Below are 24,007 nucleotides of genomic sequence, written 5' to 3' on the forward strand. Positions count from 1 at the left end.
AAAGAAAATTTAGGGAACAGATAATTGCTATGTGCAAGAAGCTGTAGTGGACACGTTTAATTATGATTGTTGGATAAAGTCTCTGCTGAAGAGCTGCAGATGATAATTGTTTTCATTGAGCAGAGTGAACAGAATGAAACTTCCTTCATGTAAGAAGTGTTTTTGTGTGAATATTTGCCAACTTTCTGTTATTTCTATTCCTTCTAGCTGAAAGATCCATCAAGTTTTAGCATGATAGCAATTGATGACTCCTATATTGTCTGTTTGTATATGCGAGGGTATATCACCAATGAGTACCTGAGATATAAAATAGGGAAAAAAACGTAGTTGTATTATGAAATGAGAGTAGCAATGTAGTGTATGAATTATATCGATTGGAATGTAATTTGTATGAAACTCACCAAAGATTCAAGATCGTGTGTTAGATAGTGGAAGAGTTTAGTATTAGAAAAATTAAAAGAAAAGAAATATAGTGAAGAATATAAATTCATAAATATAATATATACAAATTAAGGATTTTTAACAATTTGAAATTATAAATTTAGAATCATATATTTGTATTTATTGATTGAATAATTGTTTTTTTGAATCAATAAATATTGGATTGATTTATTTTTAAGTTTACATATATTAGATACATGTCAAGTACATATGATTTTCATTCATTTGTATTCATACGAAATAGCATAATCAATTTATATATATTGACTGGATTCACATAGAATTTGTATTCATTTGCATATATTAGATGCACATATGATTTTTAGCGATTTGCATATTTTTTTTCATATTTAATATTTTTGCTAATATATACATTTTGGAGAAAATTAATTAAATTTATATACATTAGATACATGTTAAGTACATATGATTTTCATTAATTTGTAGTAATACGAAACAACATAATTGATTTATATATACTGATTGGATACACATAGAATTTTTATTCATTTGCATATATTAGATGTACGTAGGATTTTTAGGAATTTGCATTTTTTTCATATTTAATATTTTTGCTAATATATATATATTGCAGAAAATTAATAAATAAGCGAATAAACATAAAAAGAAGGCTATTTTATGTATTAGATATGCATAGCATTTTTAGTGATTTGCGTATTTTTTTAATAGTTAATATTTTTGTCAATATACACACTTTCGACAAAATTAATAAATAAGCGAGTTAATAAATAGGCGGATAAATATAAAGAAGGAGAGAAAATTATAAATATAGAAATAGTCTCGAAATTATAATTATTTGATATAAATAACACTTATCATATGTTAATACAAGGCAGTATTATTAATTTATATATATTAGATATAGGAATTTTCATTGATCTGCATTAATACAAAACAGCATAATCGATTTATATATATTGATTAGATACATATAGAATTTTTATTCGTTAGTATGTATTAGATATACAAAGGATTTTTAGTAACCTGCGTAATTTTTTGATATGTAATATTTTTTTTCAGTACACACACTTTTGACAAAGTTAATAAATAAGTGAGTTAATAAATAAGCGGATAAATATAAAGAAGGACGGAAAATTATAAACATAGAAATAGTGTCGAAATTATAATTATTTCACATAAATAACACTTATTATATGTTAATACAAAGTAGTATTATTAATTTATGGGATAATTTCAGAAACCTCCCCTGAGGTTTCTGACAATTTCATTGACCTCCCCTGAGGTTTCCACAATTACACTGACCTCCCTTGAGGTTTCTGATTTTGTAACAAAATCAGCCCATGACCACAAAAGTGAACATAAAAAAGTGTTTCCAGGAAAGAGAGGAAAATTTGTTCTCATAAATGCCCCTGAGGTAAGTGTACAAGTTATATTAGTGAATTAATGAAAACTAATAAAAATCAGAAATAAATAAGAAAAAGTGAGGGGATGTTAGTGAAATAAGAAAAACGAGTGCCATTAACACCAGAAATCTGATCCAGATTCTCTTGCTTCCATTTGACATAGTCTGTGCGGCTGAATTTGGTGAATTCTGAATGGCCTGCTAATAATAATCTTTTGGCGACCAGGAAACTTGAACCTGGCATGGCTCAAAGCTGAGATGAGCATGGTGGCTGTTAGCATCCTTGCACCATGCAAAGAGAAGTCCCTGACCAATAGCAACACGAGCACATGTTCCTTATGGCTTCCCAAAAGCACACCTCATACCATATTGAAGCCTATCAGCTCCAGCAAATTGAAAACATCTTGTTAATACGCAGGACATGGAAAGGATGAACTCTAACCCTCAAATAGAATGCGTCCTTCCCAGCATACTTAGTCACGTACTTGTTGCAAGCAATACAAACAGCCTCAAGTGCTTCACAGGAGACATTCTCCTTTTCCCAACTAACCAAGTGGACATAGAATGGGAACTCATTGTGACGCCCAAAGGAAAAGAAAAGGAAAAATTTTTCCTTATTTATTTTATTTTTCGCGTGCATTTTTCTTACTTTATTTTATTATCAAAATTTTTCAGAGACTTTTATAAGTGAATATGTTTTTCCAACCATTTTTCTGGTATAAATTAGTTCATGAGAAATAAAGAGTGTATATTGGACGTGGGACCCGCTAGTGCGGAAAGTTCGGTAAAATTCAGCCAATTGGGTTAAGTTTTATGTACAGGGAGTAATTTACTAGGTGTTAAGAGATAATTAGAGATTACCTAAAGGGATTAACCATTGGGAGACAACAAGATGAAGATTAACCCTTGGATGACATTTGTCCTTGAAACATTGGACCTTGACTTTGACTTGGACTTGTCTTAACCTTTACTAAACCAAATTTTGACCCAATTTCTTTCCATTTTCATTGTCTTGGCCGAAATTTATGGAGAGGAAAGAACAAGAGAGAGTTTCTTCAACTTCCACTTCAATTCTTGCTCAAATCTTGAGTTTCAACCGTTGAATTATCAAATTACTCCATCAAAGTTGCTTATTAAGGAGGATTAAAGCTTCTAGTGGAGGGATTTGTGAAAGGAAAACCCTAAGTTATCATCTTTCTTGAGGTGTTAAGGTACTTTGCTTACAAACTTCTTCTTTGTTCATGCTAATGTCAAATTAGTGGATTTAGTGGCTAAATATGTTGATTTCTGGTGGGTTTTATGGTTGGAAGTGGAGTTTTGATGGATTTTTGATTTATTAGTGATTTTTCTGCTTTTATATCATAATTATTGTTTAGTCATGGATTGATGGCCTGTTATAGTGTAAAATGGAGATTGGTATATGTTGGATATGATTGGTTGCGGAAAATTTCAGAATTTATGCGAAATTTCCAGGTTAGGGTTTCATGCTACCCTGTTCTGCCTGAACCTGTTAGGCCATGATGGAGGCCGAATCAGCCTTTGCCCAAAACATGAAAGTTGTTGGTAATTGAGTTAGCTAACTACCTGTAAAATTTCAACTCAATCGAAGCACTGTATCATGTAAAATGACCGAACTACCCTTGACTACACATGCGCCCTGTTTCGCGCCCAGATTTCTATTTTTGTGGAAATTTCTATTTTTGACCATGAAAATGCATGATTTGGATTTGGAGGTCTTCATAAGAAATGTAGGGTTATGTCTTGGCTTCGAAACGCCATAAGATTCATTTCAATCCGATAAGTGTAGCTTCAGTTATGGATATTGTGCCGAAAGGTGTATTTGATAGTCTATGATGTGTATGTGATTGATTTGAGATGAAATGGTGTTGCTTGTAGGATGGAAAAGTAAGTAAGGGGATATGCTGTCCGATCTTTGAAAGTATTTGATTGCTTTGAGTTTGAGTTGAAGGGCTTGGATTTGAGCAAGACAATGATATATGATGGATAGTTCCTGAGCCGTGGAGGTGAGTGACCCCAAACTATTTCCAAAGCTACTTATGAACTGTTTCCTGCATTCTTTACTCAATTGCATATCATGCATGCTTGCATGTGAGCTCATGACATGTTTTGGCTTCAATGAGTTCTTGGGGAGTCTTGTGCTGAACACCAACGTCTCCACCACTTGTTTACTGTTCATCTGGAGCACCAAAGGGGCTCCCTCTTACTGTTTAACGTTAAATGATCTATTTAAGCGTTGGATGTTTAAGTGCAATGATTTCACTGGCTCACCAGAGCAAAAATACGTACATTTGATCTCGGAATCATGACATCATCGAAAAGTATTATTGTGAAATATATTTGATTACTGATTTTACTGGTTACTCGCTGAGCTTCTAGCTCACCCCAAAACTATTTTATTCCCCTCCACAGGGCTCGAGGCGAAGGAAGTGCTTGTAGTACTTATTCATGTGGCTGGTTGGATTATCTCCTGTATAGTTTGAGTTTTAGATTCCTCTTGTGTAATAGTTGGGTTTGTATGAATGTTTGGATTTGAATGGATGTACGTGTACGTTCCATGCTTAGGAATTAGTTTCCGCTGCATTTGGGATATGTAAATTTGTGGAACATTGATGTGCATTTGAAATTTATATTGTAATTTGTTTGAGGACTGTAGTGAGTGAGTGAGTCCCGGCGAGAGCTGGGCAGGTAGTCCGCCGAACCCTTTGGTTCGCCTTAGGGGGAGGTGGGGCCGTCACACTCATCAACTCCCTTCTTCTTCATGCCAACATCATAGATCTTGATCTTTGGATCTGGAACACCACGGCAATAACTTGACGTTGGATAGGATTTGTTTTTTATTTTCAACATATTATGAACTAGCATTAAGAAGTGCAGAAACTAAGAAGTGAATTGAACAAGTTCATGAGCAGTGCAGAAACTAAGTTATTTGTCACATGCTGAAGTTGCAACATTGAGATCCATTAAATGAAACAAGAACCAAAATAGTCATTTATAAAACCTTAACAGTAATAAGGTGCAAACCAAAACTGCAATCCAAAAGTAATATCATTACAGATTTCATAACCATATTTTAAATAAATAGAAATGCAATCCAATACTATCCAAAACACCATCTGCCTTAAAGCAATTCAGGCAGAGGTGAGGATTGCAAAACCATTGTTTAGTTATAGTTTCACAAAACACCATATACAAAAGCATGAGTAAGCAGTATATTAATGAACAAAGCACCACTAAGCACAAAAAAAGAGAAATGTAAGCATAACAGTAGCAATTAGAAATGCAGGCTAAAACTACTGCTGGTGCTAATATTGGCAGAGTTCAGAGTTGCAGCTGCATTCATGCTAACAGATGTAGTAGCTTGAGCATCACCAGGGGCTTGAACAGGAGCTGTTGACAGATGATTAGTTGGTTGAGCAAGTTCTGGTGCAACTCTTCTGCGAGAACCTATTGCAGCATTTGTCGAAGTAGCATTTGAAGGCCTTCCTCTCTGCAGTTGTTCAAAATAGAAGAGTTTGTGCCTTATTGAATACATATGTAGTAGCACTAGATTGGATTTCATAATAAAAGAGCCCGTACCTTTCTTTTAGAGGCAATTGTACCTGTCTGTACATTAACTTGAACATTTATGGCAGCATTTCCAATAGAAGGACTTGAATTGCTACCTTTACTTGAATGCACAACAGGCACATTCCCATGTGCATGATCCTGTCATAATAAATTTACATGTTTAAGTAATATGATTAGGTAACACTAAGGACTAATTGCATAACTGAAACATGATTTATACCCAGAGAACAAATCCTTGCAGTCCTAAATTTGCAATTCCTCTGCCTGGTTACCCTCTTCTAGTTGGCATCTGTCATGAAGTAAATAACATAAGCAGTTGATGAGTCAAGCAAGAACATTTAATTTGTACAAATATGTGTATGATGATACCTGTACAAATATGTGTATGATGATACTTGTTGAGCATGAGCATTAGCCGAATTCTTTCTTTGCATAAGAGCTCTTTGACATGTTCTCATGTTGTGACCAAACTGACCACAATTTCCATACTTTAAGGTATTAGACCTTTTTGGCTGAGATGAAGTCCTTCATCAAGTTCTCTTTTTCTGTTAACTCTTGGTCTACCAGGAGCTTTTCTCAAAGGAGGGGGCAATACAACCTTAGAGGTAACTTCATGCATAGGAGGCCACCTCTTTTCATGAGGTATAGGGTGAATCATAGAAGCATATGGCTTCAGGTAAATGTCTTTGGAGAACCAATGATCACAGTAATCTTCCAACTTTTCCCTTTTGTAGATGATGCCAAGTGCAGCATGTGACGCCCCGCGGCAGAAGAAAAGGGAAAAATTTCTGGTGAATAGAGTTTTGTGGAGAATCCGGCCAGAAGCCGTGCAAATTTCTTATATTTTTCTTAAAAATTCCCTTTTCTTTGACAAATATCACTTTATAATGGCCCTACTACTCAATCACCCCACAATAAGTGCCAATGAATTTAGAAAGTAGGGTTTCACTTTTGGATTCAAGATTAGAGCAAAATTAGGGTTTTCGCGATTTTCGCCGGATGAATTTTCGGTACGAAGCAAGGATCAAATTTGGTGATTAAAAATGACTTTTAAGTGAGAAATAATATGTGATTAGAAGCAATGATACAAGATTAGTGAATAAGAAGTGAAAACCCTAGTACGTGTGATTTAAGGAAAAACGGCTCGAATCGACGCGTACCGTGTACTACCAATTTAACCATCACTTGATCACCACTTTCTTGCCATACAAGCTCATTACGAATTGAGCAAAATATCTTTCCCCTTATAGCTATCTCTTGACCAAAATATGTGGCCAAAATGCAAGGAGAAGAAAGAGAATTTTTCGTGGTTGTAATTAAGCCAAGTGTTGGCCCAACTTGTGGTTACAATTAGTCCTAATCCTCTTACCTTCTTATAAGACAAACTAAGCTCTTTCTCCCTCATTTTTTCTTGCTTAGGGCCGAGACAAGAGAGAGAGAAAAGAAGAGCAAGAGAAACAAATTTTCTTCTTGATTTACATCAGCCAAGTGAAGAATCAAAATTCTAAACCGATTAAAGTGCGGGTTGTGAGTTGGGAAGCTTGGGGAACTAAGAAATTCCAAAGGAGGTGAAGTATCACTCTTTCAAGCTTTGTTTTTGAGGTATAAAGTCTGATTTATGGCTTTGATTCTTTTATTTTGGTTTAAGATGCTATCTAGTTCATGTTTTGGCTTGATTACAAGATATGCAAGTTGTTGTGATGAACTTTGGATGATTTAAGCAAGTTAGGGTTTAATAAATTTCTACCTAAACTTATTGTATAGTTAGTATATATTGTATATAAGATTATATAAAGGGCTTTGGTAGTGTTGGAAGCAAGAAAATGGAAGGATTGACTTGAGATTTCAAAAATTCCAGATTTCTGGAAATTTCCTAATTCAGTTCTGTCCGGTTTTGGTACTCATATTTAGAGGCCAAATTAGGCTTGACCTAAAACATGAAAGTTGTATATAATGGTATTTTATAGGTGCCTACAAATTTTCAACTCAATCGGAGCTATGTAGCTTGTGAAAAGATGAAAATACCCTCGCTGTTCTAGGGTACATTCCAGAGTTCCGCGTGGACAGTTTAGTCTATTTGGTTGTATTTATTCACTATAATCCGTTGGGATTTAGCCTTTTGACAAAACATGAAAGTTTTAGTATTCTGTCTTAGCTTTTAAACGCCTCCAAGAACACCTTAATCGGACCTTGGTAACCTGAGATATGACCATTCCAGTACAGTGCGATTAATTAGCCGACTAGTTTTATTTTGGTTCTGTAAATTGGGAATTTGACTAGGTTGCATTGGAAACTGGACTAAGTGATCTTCATGAAAATTGTAGCCCTGTGTCTTAGCTTCGAAACGGTATAAGTTACGCCTCAATCCGATAAGCGTAGCTTCGGATGTGTTCTTTCCGCAACCACACGTCAAATCTGTCTTTTGCTAGGTTACATTTCCACACTTGTTATCACTTTGATTTTTGTTCTTATGTTGTTATGAGCCTATGGAACGGCTATTTACTTGAATCTATGATATGTATGACTTTGGGATTGGCTGAGGAAAAATAATGAGGCCATAAATGGCTGGAAAATTAGGTAAATACAAGGGGCATGCTGCCAAATTTTCACGAGAAAGATAAACTAGCCTTTGGAGTTCTAGTTCTATATTTGGCAAATTTGACTTGGATATACTGAAAACTAGGTTGAGGTGTCTTCATGAAAGTTGTAACTCTTTGTCTAAGTTTCGAGACACTGCCTAGTACATTTTGATCTGATAATCACAGCTCCAGTTATGGGCAAAATCGTGTAAACCGTTTTGTACCATTTTCATTTCCGCGCACGCCCGATGCATTCCTTTACTGTTTTTCCGCTTTGATCGTTTTAGTCCTTATTTCCATTTGTGATCTAGGGCTTGGACTTGAGCAAGACAATAATAAATGATGGATGAGGTTCGTGAGTCGTGGTTGGTGAGTGATCCCTCAACTATTTCCAAAGTTACTTTTGAACTAATTCTTGCATTTATTACTCCATTGCATATCATTTGGGTTTGGGTGTGTGCCATGACATAATTTGGCTTCAATGAGATCCTGGAAAGTCTTGTGCTTAGAACCAATGTCTCCACTACTGTTTACACATTCTTTGGAGCACGATGGCTCCTTACTTCTGCTTCCCGGTTACCTGATCTAAACGAGCGTTGGATATTTAAGCACAAGAACTTCACTGGCTCACATGAGCAATAAATGAACATTTGATTACTGCATCATGACATCATATCAATGCTTTATTGTGAAATATACTTGGCTGTTGATTTTACTGGTCACTCACTGAGCTTCTAGCTCACCCCCTATTATCTTCTTCTTCCCACAGGGATCGAAGTAAAGGAAGAACTTGTATTTGGATCTTTGTGTGACTGGATGGCGTACATCTTGTATAGTTTAGATTTGGTTTTGGTTTATGTACTTTTGGACCTGTATAAATATTTGGAATTGAATCGGATGTATATCTACATTCGACGCTTAGACCTAGTTTCCGCTTCGCTTATGATATGTAATTTTTGGAGAATTGGATGTATTATTCGAGTTGTACCTTGTAATTTACTTGAGAAATGTAGTAGTGAGTGAGTCCCGGCGAGAGATGGGCAGGCGGTCCGCTAAACCCTTTGGTTCGCCTTAGGGGGAGGTGGGGCCGTCACACAGCATGTTTGCAAGGAAGTCCAACTAATTGGAAGACACCACAGTCACAGGTCCTCTGGTTTAAATTGACTATGAACGATCTGTCCATATCACCAACCTCAAATGTATCATCACTTGCCATAGTCAGGGTACAATGCCTTGATGCTTGAGCAATTTTTTTGAGTTTTTCAGCAAATTTTGGGGTGATTCTGTTAGTTAATGTGCATCCCTTTTGGTATCTCTTATGCATTTATTTCATGAACTTCCTTCTCAAACCTTCAACAAGGGTAAGTATGTGTTTGCCTCTGAGATCACCAACCCATGAATTAAACGATTCAGTGAAATTATTTGTGACATGGTCACATTTAATTTCTTTTAGAAATGCATATCTACACCAGGCTTTCTTGGGAATTTTGTCCAAATATTTCCAAGCCTGTATATTGATGTCTTTAATGGTTAACATTGCTTCATTGTGGCTTACGTGATCAAAACTCTTTGCTGTCTTCCAAAAGAAACTATTAAGCAGCATGCCTGGAAATTGCTGCTTGAAGTTGCTGCAAATGTGCCTGCAACAATATCTGCCACTAGCATTTGGAAATATCTCCTCATAAGCAAGGTTGAGCCTCTAAAATAGCATAATTCATGAGTCAAAAAAGCTATTTCAGATCCTTTAACAAGTCCAAGCAAAGAGTAGATTGTTCTGAGCAGTACCTTTTGCCTATCACTCATAAAGATTAAAGGTAAGTGGCTGTTGAATGGTCCAAAAAACTCCTCAAAAAAGTGAAAGAACTAGCTCTATGTTTCCTTGTTTTCACATTCGGCTACAGCAAATGCAATTGAAAATATACTATCATTGCCATCTAAGGCCACTGCTGTGAGCAAAACACCACCAAAGGGACCCTTCAAGTGATAGCCATCAAAGCCAATGAATAGCCTGCAACCTTCAAGAAAACCAGTTTTCTGTGCTCTAAAACTAACAAATATTCTTAAAAATCTGGGCTCTACAAGGAGATTTGGCCTATCATAATGTATTTTGCAAATGCTTTGTGGATTATATTGTCTTAGAAGTACATCATACTTTGGTAATTTGCTATAAGAATCAATGAAATTTCCTTGAATCTCCTCTTCTGCTTTCTTTTTTGCTCTAAAAAGCTGCATGTAACTCGGTTTAAGACCGTACTTTGTTATCATCTTTGCTTCTATGCCTTGGCTAGATATGTTAGGATGAGCTCTCATCAAAGACACCAACTTCTTTGCAATCCAATCTGATGTAGCTTCTACATTACTTTTATCCATCACACAAGTATGTTCAGGTTGGTAAGATTTAATCATAAAGGTGATAGAATCAGCCATCGGACTTGCATGAATTCTCCATTTGTAGCCATCTATACCACAAATAGCTGTCACTCTAGTTTTCTCATTCTTCAGTCTTACTATTGGAAATCCCTTTTGAATGACATAACCCTTCAAAACTACTCTAAAGGAGTCCACATGGGTGAATAATTGGCCCTTGTCAAACTCAATGCCCTCTCTTGGGTTGTACACCCACATTTTTTATCTCATTACTTCTCTTATAAGATCAAGTCCTTATCAGATTCGGAATCAGGAACCACATCACAATTCTCATTTTCTTCAAAATCAGAAAAATTAGTGTCACTGAAGTCACTACTCTCCACTGAAACTCTGTCATCATCTATATCACCTTCATTATCACTATCAAGCGTATGTTTCCATGACTCGCCAGAGCTAGAGTCCTCAAATTCATCATCAGAATTTCCAAGGTCAACAACCACCCTTTCATAAGTTTGTTCAATGCCTAAATTCTCTTGGGTGTTCTGAACATTGTTATGGTTTAAAGGTCTATCAGGCTTACTTGGAATAATTTCCATATCATACACATGCAAATTGATTACAATTCCAGATTGATGCATTTTAAACATCTCAACTACTGCATTGTCATCATTAGCATCACGCATTTCACATGTTCCAGGAATTTCATGCCTCATATGTATCATCATATTCGCATTTTCAGGCATTTCACTCAATGTTTTTTCAGCGACATCATATAACAAGTTAATGTACAAGTAGCTATTAGGATCAACATTCGGAATCTTCACTTTCCTTCCCTTGTAATGCACAACTATGTCATCAGCACCATTATTCACCATCCTACATTATTAACATTAATAGATCAGCACTAACAGCCATTAACATGATTTTGTGATGATGAAACACTTTTACTCAATAAATGAAGAACAGGGCACAACTCAAAGGTGTAAAACTATATTTGGCAGAATAGACAATTTATCTAACTTATTGCAGAATATCAAACATTCAACAACCATGGTCAACATAACAGATGATGAACGTAACAGGTCACTACATGTACCAGTGATCACAACATGTCTAACTACATCATCTATTCAGCTTATCAAGCATTGAACAACTATGATCAACATAACAAATGATGATTTTTGTCATGCTTTTGACTTTATCATCTAACTAAGTTCATGGTTTTGACATACTCCCTCTTTTCTCTTTCAAATTTACATGATGAACTCTGAAAATTTATATCTTCTGGAAGTACCAAGTCACAATCGATCATATCACATTAATAGATAACAGAGCTTGCATACCTTTTTTGTTGTTATTTTTGTGATCTACAGCATTCAAAATCTCAGAATTTGCCTTCCATACTCCCTCCTTTCTACTTCAAAATCATGAAACTAGAGTACTATCATCACTGTCTCACTAGTTGAACGAAAATTGCAGGTTTGTTCAGTTTCTATCTTCACTGCATTTCTTCTTATTTTTCTTTCTTCTGCCCGATGCCTTCTTCACAATATGTAAAAGACTAATTTGTTGTCTTGTCCCTGATGTCAATCAGCAAAATGGCGCCATATTGGTGAACGAAATTGGTGCCAGTTGCTTATGTATTTTTTATTAGCAAGATTCCAACTGTTAAGTTGGTTAATGAAATTGAAAGTTCTAATTTGACCCTAATGACTTATTTATCAGATTTTAGTCCTATAATAACACAAAATGTCTTGGGTATAATAGTAATTTCGCATTATATGATGTCAGCAATTGGGTCCCAAGTTCTGCCAAGGGAGGTCAGTGTAATTGTGGAAACCTCAGGGGAGGTCAATGAAATTGTCAGAAACCTCAGGGGATGTTTCTGATCCCTTTATTTATATATATTAGATGCATGCTAATCATATATGATTTTCATTGATCTGCATTAATACAAAACACCATAATCGATTTATATATATTGATTAGATACATATAGAATTTTTATTCGTTTGTATGTATTAGATGTACAAAGGATTTTTAGCGACTTGCATATTTTTTTTTATATTTAATATGTTTGTGTATATAGCAACCTGCATATTTTTTTATATATTTAATACGAAACAGCATAATTGATTTAAATATACTGATTGGATACACATAGAATTTTTATTCATTTGCATATATAAGATGTACATAGGATTTTTAAGAATTTACATTTTTTTCATATTTAATATTTTTGCTGATATATATTTTGGAGAAAATTAATAAATAAGCGAATAAACATAAAAAGAAGGCTATTTTATGTATTAGATGTGCATAGCATTTTTAGTGATTTGCGTATTTTTTTAATAGTTAATATTTTTGTCAATATACACACTTTCGACAAATTTAATAAATAAGCGAGTTAATAAATAAGCGGATAAATATAAAGAAGGAGAGAAAATTATAAATATAGATATAGTCTCAAAATTATAATTATTTGATATAAATAACACTTATTATATGTTAATACAAGGCAGTATTATTAATTTATATATATTAGATATAGGTTAAACACATATAATTTTTATTGATCTGCATTAATACAAAACAACATAATCGATTTATATATAGTGATTAGATACATATAGAATTTTTATTCGTTAGTATATATTAGATATACATAGGATTTTTAGTGACCTACGTAATTCTTTGATATTTAATATTTTTTTAGTCTTGAAAAATAGTCTCGAAAATGCAAAAGCTTTAAATTAATAATTTAGTAGTTAACAAATATTATGGAAGTCACATTTTGAAATAGAGGGAAATTATCCTATATTTTTAAAAACAATTGGTCATATTAATGGAAGCTAATACAAAGTGGCACAATTGATTTATATTTATTAGATACACACAAAATTTCTGTCGATATATATATTTTCTAGAAAATCATTATTTTTGTCGACATATATATTTTGGAGAAAATGAATATATATATATATATATATATATATATATATATATATATATATATATATAAAGGCACACGAATAGGATGCAAGAATATATATAGATTTGTATAGCCCAAAAAATTCGCGTTTGCATTAAGGAATGGAAGGTAGCGGCTGCACAGCTGCAACAAACAAAAGCAAAGAAACAATAATTAAGAGAGAATATCATCGAAGCAACATCTTTATTATTCAATGTGTGTATCTTGTTTCTTGTATATAAATTAACAATGTGATATCGAAGCAACATATATAAATTAAAGATTTTTAACAATGTGATATTAGAAATTAAGAAATCATATTATTGTATTTATTAATCAAATAATCATTTTTTTATTCAATGAGTATTAGATCGATTGATTTGTAAATAAATGTTGCTGGAAAGAATAGTACTTGCATTAATTTTTCGGGAATTAATAAGATTCTAAAATTTAAAGATAACACAATTTCGAAGAGTCCGTTAGTTTATTGATATCGAAAATTAATAATGCTTGATTGAATAGCATATATGAAAAAATATTTATTTAATCATGAAGCAATTTATTTATTGATCAATCAATATCTTACTCAATTTTTTTGGGAATTAATAAGATTCTAAAATTTAAAGATAACACAATTTTGAAGAGTTCGTTAGTTCATTGATATCGAAAATTAATAATGTTTGATTGAATAGCATATATGAATAAATATTTATTTAATCATGAAGCAATTTATTTATTGATGAATTAATATCTCATTCAAAATCAATGAATAGATAATGTAACACATAGAATTTATATTGTTCTATATATATTAGATGCACATAGAATTTTTACTGATTTGTATATTTTTTAGAAAATCAATATCTTTGCTAATATATATATTTTGGAGAAAGTTAATAAATATAAAAGAGCAGAGGAAATTATATTTTGAAGAAGGAGACGTTAATACAAAGTTAAAGAAGGAAGTTATATGTTGAAGGAAGTTAATAAATCAAATCGATAAATTAATATATTTTTGTCAATAAAGTTTGATAACAATTGTAGTAGCAGAAGATGCACAAGAAACAAAAGGACAAAACTGTTAGATAACAATTGCAGCAGCCGAAGATGCACAAGAAACAAAAGGACAAAATTGAGCATAAAATTACAAAGAAACCAGCAGAAGGGCACAATCGGAAGAAGGGAACAAAAGCAAAAATGAGGAAAACCGCACCAGCAGCCAAAGGGCCTACATGGAGCCTGTGAAAAGACCAAAAACGATGAAATGAGCTGCGAAATCACAGCGAAACCGGCACAATCAACTATAGCTCGACCTTCTGGCGCTTTATGTAGTTTAAGATAAGATAAGATATCAGACAATTTAGCTGATGAACTAATCAAAGGAAAAAAAAAAACACACATTTGACTTGCTATTGTAGGTTTTTAAGGGTAAAATGTCCTAAATTCCAGGTTACTTCCAGTTGATTTAGTAGAGAGTGGCCCAAAAAACCCATTTTTGAGATTTGGTTGACTTTTTGGGCCAACAAAAAGTACTATTTTAGATAATTTAGTAACCATTCTCAATGTTTACTCTATTAAAAAAAAAGAAACAATTTTATGAGTTTCATGTCTAATGTGTGATTTTTTTTTAATTTCCTATAGTTAGTTATTATAATCATAGAGTTTGTCTTTGATTATGCAGGAATAAAATTTGAAAAAACAAAATATAACATTATCCATCAACGATCTTATTTCTTTATTTCCAAATACTACTTGCCTAGGCTTTATTTTTTCTTTATTTGTTTGTTTAGGCGTAAAGTCAGAGGAAAATTGGCTAGTGTGTTCATTAATAGAAAACATTTTATATTGAATTTCTTCTTTTGTTGATTTTTAAAATATATAAAAACATGCTAGATATAAAGTTTTACATATTGGAAGAGTTTTTTACCTCAAATTTAATCACATTTTTTAACAATACGTTTATATATAAATAAATATACATATATTCTTTTGAAAGGAAAATAATAATTTGAAAAGGTAAAAGTAAAAACTCTTTTTAAATGACTCCTAGTTTTCAAAAATAAGATAAAAATGATCAAAAGTCACTATTGAAAAAAGAGAAAGCAAATATTCAATCAACTAGAATCAAAGCAATGCTTTCTACCTATCCTAAGTTAGTTATGAGATTTAGTCAAAATTTTCTTAATGTAACCCTTAAACTTATCACATTTTGAGTTTCTAAATGAAAAAACCGTTCAAAACGTCCCTCACATTTTTTAAAATAACTTTTTTCATCCCTCATTTTTAAAAATGTAATTTTACGTCCCGTACAAATTCACATTGGTCAAATTTGGTCCCTACCTAAGTTTCTAACTAATTTTTGGCTGTAATTCATCACGTGCTTTGCAGGTGATCATTTTTTAGGGGCAAAATTATCAAATCAAAATTTACATAATCCAATCCATAACCCCTCACATTTGACAAAATAAATTTTTTGTCTCTTATATTTCACAAAATGAATCGTTTTATCCCTCATACTTTATAAAATAAATTTTTCCATCCCTCATTGATCATGTGTATGAATAACTTTTTTTTAATCTCATGTATATATCTATTTGATTTCACCTAAACAATACGAATAACATCTAATATATCTCTATTTGATTTTGCCTGAACGTATTATTCATATGAAATTAAATAGATATACACAAAGGTTTAGAAAACTTTGTTAGTTTTTCACTCATGTTCATTTCCTTTTACTCGAAAATTAAAAACAAAGAAGACATTTAATCCTAAACATTTTCAAGTGTTTATATCAAATTAAATTTGGACAGAAAAAATAAACAAAGGAAAAGTATGACAAAAAGAAATAAGTGATTGACACTTTCAAATTTTAAAACAATCACAAGGCAATAAATTCAATTATTGGTTTTAAAGGTGGCGAGTAAAAACTTTAAATTTAAACTGAAATTTGTCAGCATGATCTTAAAATTCGAGTTTGGACCGATTAATTAGATAACCTTGTTACACAATTCAATAAATGAATTATTACTAAAAGAGAAAAGGGTACAAATATTGAGTAGATTCACATGGTAAAATAAAAAATATATGTATGGGTTTAAAATAAAATTGTTAGATTTAAACCCATATATATATTGAATAGCAAGTGTACAACTACAATTAGTCTGTTTAGGCGAAATCAAATAGAGTTATATTAGATGTTATTTCTATTGTTCAGGTGAAATCAAATAGATATATACATGAGATTAAAAAATTTTATTAGTACACATGACCAATGAGAGATGAAAAAATTTATTTTATAAAATATGAGAGATGAAACAATTCATTTTGTGAAATGTGAGGAACAAAAAAATTAATTTTGTCAAATGTAAGGGGCTATGGATTGGTTTATATAAATTTTGATTTGACAATTTTACAGCTAAAAAATGATCACATGCAAAGCACGTAATAAATTCTGGCAAAAAACTAGTCAAAATCTAAGTAGGGACCAAATTTGACTAATGTGAATTTGTAAGAGATGTAAAATTACACTTTTAAAAATAAGGGATGAAAAAATCATTTTATAAAATGTGAGGAACGTTTTGAATGTTTTTTCCTTTTCTAGATCGATGCAAAAGGGGCTTTTGGGATGGATTAAATGCCTTTTCAAAATCTAATTGGTATCAATGGCATTATTTACAAATCTCAATGAATGATCCTTTTAAGAGGTCACGAATGTGCAAAAACGAGACTCAAAAAAGATAAAAATTCTAATTTGTATACATAAGTATAAATGACCAAAGAAAGGGATGTAACATAACGGGCATCGGGGATTAACACTCGTGATATAATTCACCTTTCTATGGAGGGTCAATGAAGTGTTATGGCTAAAATAGGCATAATCACTCATTCCTATACGCAAAGGGGTGACTCTTTTAATTTAAACAAGTAAATGGATTAACTTGTTTTCTAATTTCCTTAGTGAAATGTAAGTTTAAATGACATGATTTGAATACTTATGGAGTAAGAGAATAAAATAGGGGAAATAGCATGCAAATGCGAGAAGATCCTAAAAAAAGAAAAAATATGCATGGAATGGAATAAATGGCACACAACATATGAATCTAATGCGCAAAGGGCCTATGGATCTAGTGTTGAATTAGTCCACTTCTAAACTTAATTACTAGCATTGGACTAGTAAGAAAACGAGAAAGATCATAATTAGTATTGGACTAGTATGATAATGTCATGCATTCATTATCTATATTAAAATATATAAAGTATAAATTAAAACAAATAAACAAATAAGAGCACATAGAGCAAATAGTATATAAGCATAATATCTAGATGCAAAATCCTAAAAAAAGCAAGTGCATAAGTACATAAACCACATAAACACACAAAACTTGTTTCCTCCAACTACAATGTAGGGGGCGGGGGGAATAAGAAAATAAACCTATCTAACCTATCTATTACATTTGTCTATCTAATTGCAACATTTGCAAACATGACCTATCTATTATATTTTGGGTATTTAAGTATCCATCAAATAATAATAATAATAATAATAAACAACTCAATATTAACCTATTTATACTCAAGAATTAACAAAAGAATCAAGGCACTAATTTAACTAGAAATATTTTAAAAGAGAGGATTAAAATGTATGAAATTCATATTATCATGCTAAACATGCAAACAAACTTAAAACACTCAAGATGGAAAATTAAATGCATTCAAGAGAAGTATAATTAGCAATTAAAGAAAGGAAACAATCACAATTGAGAGATCAAGAAACTTTTAGGGACTAAATGGCAAAGGGTAGAAATTTTTTGGGTTGAAACATAATTGTGCAAAGAATTATGGCCAAAATCAATTACGAAAAGTTTAGGGACCAAATTATAAATAAGATAAGGACCTAAATGAAAGAAATATAAAGTTTTTAGGCCATAGTAGAATTATTCAAAAATAAGGGCTAAAACCAAATATGTCATTTTGAATTAAATACGCATTAAATGAGTTTAAGTGGAATGACGTAGTTTTGATGCCATGTCCCCCAAAATGACGTAGTTTTGATAAAAGCCACTTACTTCCTATTTTCTTTTCCTTTTCTCTCTCTCTCTCTCTCTCTCTCTCTCTCTCTTTGGCCTTTCTCTGTTTTTTTTCTTTCCTTTCTCTTTCTTCTTACTCTCTTCCTTCTTCCCCAGTAGCTTTTTCTCCACATCGGCCATAGCAAACACTAGTAGTGGCGTCAACACTGACCACCTTTGCCCACCACCGGCAACCACCACCTCAAGTCACCAAAATTTGTCAAAATCCACTTCCCCACTTGATTTTTTGCTTAAAACGTGTTTTTGATATTATATTTTTGTACAAAAATGCACAAAAAGTGGTGAAAGTATGTTTTTGTGAGGTGTGCATATGCTAGTTGATTTTGGCAAAGAGGAAACTGACATAGAAAATGTAGGGAAAATGGAGAAAGAAGAAAATTATGTCTGCCATTTTTTTGGTGATTTTTCTTTCCTTTGGAGCCAAAAGAGCTGAGAGAAAATAAAATCCAAATATGAGTGAGATCTAAAAAATATTCTTAGAGAGAACCGAGAAAAAAAAAGAAAAATAAAAATCAGTGAAGCGTTGGTGGGTTAGTGTGTGACTATGTGTAATGACTTGGGGCCAAAGAAAAGGTAAATGGATCAGTCTTAAGAAACTTATTAACATCTTCCAACTATTCTTTTTCCTTTTATCTTTTATCTTTTTTATTTTTGAGTTTGATTTTTCCTTTCTTGATTTTCTTCTTTTTCCCCTTTTTCCCTTTTTTTGCTTTTCCTGATTTTCTCTCTTTTTTTTCTTATTCTTTTCAGAAATCCTATAAAAATAAGAAAAATCCACATTAGAATGCATGAAAATAAATGATCAATAAATACATAAAATTTTAAGAAAATATTGAAAAATATCAAAAATTTGGTGCTTACAGAAAAGTGTGCGATGACACAAAATTACTACACTAAAAATTAGGAGAGAGAGTTGCGGACGTTAAAACTCTCCAAGAAGAGAGGAAAGAGAGTGTGTGGGGCACATTGAGACTTGCTAAGAAATGGAGGAAGGAGGGTGCATGGCGGACACCGAGACTCACCAAGAAGGGACGGAAGAGGGTGCACGATGACACTAAAGCTTGCCAAGATGGGGAGGAAAAAGGGTATATGGTGGATGCCAAAACTTGCTAATAGTAAATTTAAAAGTTGTATGATTCCTAAACCTAGACCATTTAGTAGACCCAAGTTCAAACGACTAGTGGGACAAATATACAATGCATAGACTATTGGTGGGATTATACTCGACCCCAACAACTAGCAAGAGAAATATAAATTGTGCCCCAGACTTAGATTGTTGGTGGAATTGGATCTGAACCAATACAACTAGTGGGAGAAATATAAAATGAACCCTAACCCTAGATTGCTAGTGGGTGGCGAGCGCGGGGTATACATATATAATTAGTTTATCCATAATCAAGTTTTACGTTTATAAATTTCTAAATACCTCACACACGATTTTTCGCAAGTATACGAGTCGTTTATTGAGCATAGGGGTATTGGTGTCGATCCCACAAGGAAGATTGTCAATTACCGATGTTTTTCAAACTCCTTTATTATTTAGACTATTACAAGTACAAGAAATAAAATCTACACTATAAAAGTAATAAAAATACAATAGAAATTTCCTAGAAGTATGGAATTCCTTACTATTCTTGCAAGTGAAGTTGCCAGTTAGGTGAATGCTATTATCTTGGTTAGTTATGGCATAATTTCCTAATGTATGTGAAACCTACTCTCGTAGTGAATCAATTATACTTGTAGTTAAGTCATACTTACTGTCGTGGTTATGAAATCAACTACAAGTTCATTTCTTTTATGAAATTACATGAAACAAGTCACTAAAGCCACATAAGTGTACCTCTACCTGTGTGAGTGAATTCCCTAGGTTTATCACTTCCTTGAACTAGTGTTAAATTCCAATTCTCATTGCAAACTTAACACCTTAAGATTATCACAATTAATGGCCGGTTAATCATGATTAGAAAAGCAAAAATGATAAATAACTTGTTCAAAATAATATCACCAAATAACCAAGTAAACATCACTAACAAGATATAGAAAGTTCATCCATAACTCTAGGAATAAACTTTAGCTAAACATGATAAAAACACAAATCCAAACTTGTATTATAGTTAAACATGAACTTAAATACAAAAGAGAAAGTGATAGAAGAGACGTCACCCTTGTCACATGAGCTCTAACTCTCCATTTTTGCTCTTTAAATCTTCATCCAAATCTTCTCCAATGCCTATATTTATAGAGGAATTTAAGAGCCAAATGAGTTGTTTCTAGGTGTCATTTTTGACTCTTGAAACTCTCAAAGATTGCTTCTCAAAGTTTCCATGCTCATCTGATCATTTCCAACCGGAATCTTTGTAGAAAAAGTTGTCAAAAAGGTTGTGTGAAAAGAGTAGAAGTTGCAATCGAAATCCACTAAAACGCGGGTAGAAAACGTGGCCTGTGCCCACATTTTAACCCCTGGTTTTTCTCTTTTTGCAGGTTTGCACTTTTCTAGACAGAATTCATCCTTGCTCTGTTTTTTGTCCAAATTCAACTGATATTTCCTTGATGCTAGAGGCTGGACTAGCTTTTGTATAAAACATAAAAGTTGTAACTCTTTGAGTTAGCTTTCCAATGCTTAAAAAATCATCCAATTTGGAGCTCTATGGACCAATAAATAACCAAAATACCCTCAACTGGTCAGAACTTTGTTTCAGCTTTCAACCATGAAAAATGCACTTCTATATTTTGACTTTTTGACTAGGAAAACGACTGAACTGGATCTCGATGTCTTCATACCAAATGTAGATCTATCTCTTGTCTTCAAAATGGTACAAGAGTCACCTCAATTCAAAATGGTACAAGAGTCACCTCAATCCAATACTTGTAACTCAAGATATAGTCAAAATACCACAAGATTTCAAAGCTGGAAAACTTGCATTTCGTCCTTTGAATATTTTGGACTTCATGTCTTCTTTTTATCACTTCAAACCATCATCAATCATCCAATTATCTTCTCAATTCATGCCATTTGATGATTGAATCCTTAAACCTACAAAAAAATGAAATTTTTACCATTAAAATCCATGCAAATGCAATTTTTATCACTTAAACCAAAAAATGCAAATTTTCACAAAAACTTAGTTAATTAGCTAAAAACATGACTAAAATACACCAAAACTAACTAATAAAATGCACTAAAAATACATAAAATATGCACTTATCAGTGGGATTGGAGTCGAACCCAGACAACTAGTGGGAGAGAAAGTAAAATATGCAAGGTAGACTTTGAAATGTAAAATGCATTGTCTAACCTGCTGGGCTGAAAATTAAAAATGCAATACCATGCTACTAGGATAAAAGAAAGTACAAAATCTAAATTGTCAAACATGAAAATTAGAGTGCAAGCTGTTCAAACATAATAAACATAGAATGTATGCAATGTCACATTTACCCGGTAGGCTTTGGCAATCTTTTGAGTTTTCAACCTTTAGAAGAAGAAAGTAAAAGAAACAAACAATCTTTGAGGAAAGTCAAAATTGTCAAGTTTTTGAAACTTAAGAAAAACAAGTGAAACATTTCCTTTAAGGGATTTGGAAAAGATGCTATACGCCACTCTCCTCTTGATCAGCAAGTTTTCTTCCAAAATTATTAGAGAGAACCGATGGTCAAGTAGTGGTGCATGCAATAGGAGGATTCCAAATGAATTTCGAATCGCTATCAAATCAATTTGAAATCACTCCTTAAAATCTACCCCAATGTAAAGTATTATTAACAAAAAGATTTGTCCTATTTTTCCCCTTTTATTGAAAATTTTCCTTTACAGATTTTCTCAAATTTTGCCTTCTTTTGTTTTGTAAATAAAATTTGCCCCTGTTTTTATTGAAAATTTTCTTTTGTAGATTTTCTCAATTTTCTCTCAATAAAAATTGGCCCAATGTAAACAATCAAAAAATTGTTCCAATTTAGAAATGCATCCCAAAAGTAAAATAATCCAAAAGCTTAATTGTAAAAATTTTAAGATTTAAAGGGAAAATCTCTCTCTCTCTCTCTCTCTCTCTCTCTCTCTCTTCCTATTTTTTTTCTTTTTCTTCTTCTATTTTTTTGGCAAATTCAAAATGGGTTGCTAGAGTAAATGCTCCTTCTAAATTAATAAGCCTTGTGTCCACTTTGGAATGTGACATTATTGCTATTTCATTCGTGATTGGCCTTTAGGTTTGCAAACTTTTAACTTTTTTTTTCCTCGTTCTCAACCATGAATACCTGCACATAGTAGGGATTTTTGCCAAAGTGCAATATGCACTTAAATTTTCAAGAAATTTTCTTTCTTTATTCTAGAAAATAATGCAACAATTACTACTCATAAAAGTGTTGACTTATCAAAGTCAAATTTTGAGTAATAGATTTGAAGATGTATTGCTTGACCCTTGAAAATACCCTTGCAAATACAATACAAAACTTTTCTAGGTTGGGGCATTTTATTGTAAAACAAAATTTAATATGAATGACTCTCCATTCATTTGACATGGATTAGAAAAATTGTGTTCTATGAAATATATAAAACAGTCAAATGCTAACATGCAATGTGTATTGATGTATCATTGGGAACATGCAAAAAAATACAAATTACACTATTGCAATGAAAAATAAGCCAAAAATGTCATGCTTAAACTCATATAGGAGAATTCATGATGAACCTCTCAAAATTAGACGAGATTGCAATAAGTTTGTTCCTCATTTAGGATCAATGTTTGGGGGAGAAAGGCCATTCTGTCTTGTTAGCTCATCTTTCAAGATCAATTAGGTGGGTATTATTTCAGATTTTTAGGAAGTTGAGAGAAATAATAGTTAAAGATTATACATTAGGATTTCTCTTAGCTTCTTACCCAAATTGCATCTAACTCATTTAATACCTTATCTTGATGAAAGCAAACAGTTCCCTGTTTTCTTATGAATTCAATCAACATACAAATTCTATGGGTTTCGTAATATATGGGTAAAAGAGATAATTAAACATAGCAAAATAGGTTATAATCTTGTGATCATGAATGATTAGTAGATCTCTTAAAGATTAATCCTCACTTCAAGTTGTTATGAAAGATAAGTCAATGATGGATTTCATGAGTTTGTAATATGGCTTGAAGATGGTAGCTAAAAAACATTCAAGGATATTACACTTAGAATTGTATTTCTTCCAAAACTACCCTAGTGTTGGGCTTGGAATCAAAGATCTTGTACTGTATTTGACTTCTATCTTCATCAAAGGTGGGGTTTTGGCATTGAATTTCTTGTTTTTCTATTCTTTGTCCTTCTTTTTTTTTTTTTTTGTTAATACCAAAATTCTAACATTGATGGTTGAATCAAAACCCTTAACTTTTAGAGAATAGATGAACTTTTTTTTTGAATACTTCACATCTTTTCTAACAAATTTAGCATCTTTGCTATTATTAAAAACTTTCAAATTTCTTGCCTCAATGTGGGGTGCGATCATAAGTGCTTTTGAAATAAACCATTATTTTAGGCTGAAACAGGGATACAAAGGATAACAGTCTTTAGATAGTAGAAAAGATGGCCAAAACATCATTCTTATATCACATGACAACCA

This window comes from Coffea arabica, chromosome 11e (assembly GCF_036785885.1).
Source record: "Coffea arabica cultivar ET-39 chromosome 11e, Coffea Arabica ET-39 HiFi, whole genome shotgun sequence".
NCBI classification, from domain to species: Eukaryota; Viridiplantae; Streptophyta; class Magnoliopsida; order Gentianales; family Rubiaceae; genus Coffea; species Coffea arabica.